Source organism: Vigna radiata, chromosome 6 (genome assembly GCF_000741045.1).
Source record: "Vigna radiata var. radiata cultivar VC1973A chromosome 6, Vradiata_ver6, whole genome shotgun sequence".
NCBI lineage: Eukaryota > Viridiplantae > Streptophyta > Magnoliopsida > Fabales > Fabaceae > Vigna > Vigna radiata.
The window spans coordinates 29,399,837-29,402,091 of record NC_028356.1 but is presented as its reverse complement, the minus strand read 5'-3'; positions in this window follow the sequence as shown (position 1 = coordinate 29,402,091).

Genomic DNA, 2,255 nt, shown 5'->3' with positions numbered 1-2,255 from the left:
ATTAATCATTGGCTAATTGTTTTGTAATCGATTATATTACAGAACATGGATCGTGCTCTACCAAATCGTTCGTGGATGTACGATAGGTGTCATAGAGGAAGAGGTGCTTTGAAAGAGTCTTTTGTATTGGGTGTTGAAGAGTTTATAAGTAAAGCTTGTGAACAAGAACGTTATCGCAGAGATGGAGGTCTTCGATGTCCATGTTTAAAGTGCGATTGTGCGATTGTACAAAGATTCTGAACGAAAGAGTTGTCAAGGTTCACCTCTACAAGGTGGGTTTGAAGCCTAATTATTTCATTTGGGAGGATCATGAGGAAAGAATGCCAGAAGATGATGTACAAAATCATGAAAGTGTGATGGGTGTAGAGACGGAAGGTGGTCCAATTAACCAATTTATGGCAATGGAAGACATGGTGCATGATGCTCTTAGGCAAAATGAGTCATGCCAAGCATCTACTTCAGATAACATTGAAGAGGCTCCNAATGAAGAAACACAAAGGTTTTATAATTTTTTGTTGGACGCAAACAAGCCGTTGTATAAAGGAGCATCAGACTCAAAGTTATCAATGTGTGTGAGGCTATTAGCTTGCAAGTCAAATTGGAATATTCCTAACCAATGCTTAGATTTTATTGCAAAAATGGTTCTGGATGGAACACCCATCAAATCAGGTTTGCCTAAAACATACTACGATGCAAAAAAGTGTGTATCAAAGTTCGGATTACAATCGCAGAGGATTGATTGTTGCGTGGATGGTTGCATGCTTTTCTATGATAATGAATATGGTAAGAATGATGGCGCATTGCTTGAATGCAAATTTTGTGGAAAGCCAAGATATAAACCACGTAACACGGGAGCAACTACTACAAAAGAAGTCCTGTGAAATCAATGTTCTATTTGCCATTAATTCCTAGACTACAAAGAATGTATGCCTCAACACAAACTGCAGGACATATGACATGGCATTATCAAAATAGGTCAACAAATGGTGATTTGTGTCATCCATGTGATGGAGAGGCTTGGAAGCACTTTGATAAAGTATATCTTGACTTTGGTATGGAGCCACGCAATGTACGACTCGATTTATGCTCTGACGGTTTTAACCCATATGTACAGGCATCAAATATACCATATTCATGTTGGCCAATTATTGTCACCCCTTACAATCTTCCTCCAGAAATGTGCATGTCTAAACCTTACATGTTCTTGTCATGTCTCATTCCCGGGCCATTCAATCCAAAGGTTCGCATAGATGTGTTCTTAGAGCCCTTGATAGACGAATTGAAGAAGTTGTGGACGGGTGTGATAACATATGATATTTCAAGGAAAAAAACTTTATTTTGAGAGCCATGTTGATGTGGACAATTAATGACTTTCCTGCTTATGGTATGTTGTCCGGCTGGAGCACTCATGGTAAATTGGCATGTCCACATTGCATGGAGCATACAAAGGCTTTTAGATTATATCATGGGGCAAAAAATTCCTGGTTTGACTCCCATCGGAGGTTTTTACCGAATGACCATGCCTTTAGGAGGAACAAGAATGCTTTCAAAAAAGGGGAAGTGGAGATGGATGGCGCACCACCATATGTAACGGGAGAAGAAGTTTGGAATAGAATCAACGATTATCCTAAAATAACTGAAAATGGTGCACCAAGAATTGATGGATACGGTGAGTGGCATAATTGGACGAAAAGAAGCATCTTTTGGGATCTACCTTATTGGAAGCATAATTTGTTAAGGCATAATCTTGATTTCATGCACATTGAAAAAATTTTCTTTGACAACATCTTTAATACTGTGATGAATGTTGCGGGCAAGACAAAAGACAATGACAAGGCCCGAATGGATTTAGCTTTGTATTGTAGACGAAAAGATTTGGAGCTAAAAAGCCATATCAATGGAAACATGTACAAGCCAAAAGCAAATTATACACTTTCTTCAGACCAAACAAAACAAGTCTTTCATTGGGTCAAAGATCTTAGGATGCCTGACGGATATTCTTCTAACTTGTCAAGGTGTGTTGATGTTAATAGGGGAAAGTTCATTGAAAAGCCATGACTGCCATGTGTTTATGGAATGCTTACTTCCTATAGCGTTTAGTTCTTTACCGGCTCATGTTCTCAATCCCATTACAGAGATAAGTCATTTCTTCAGAGATTTGTGTTCTACGACATTGAACGAGGATGACTTGGTGAAGATGGAAGAAAACATTCCCTTCATTCTGTGCAAGATAGAGAGAATATTTCCTCCCTCAT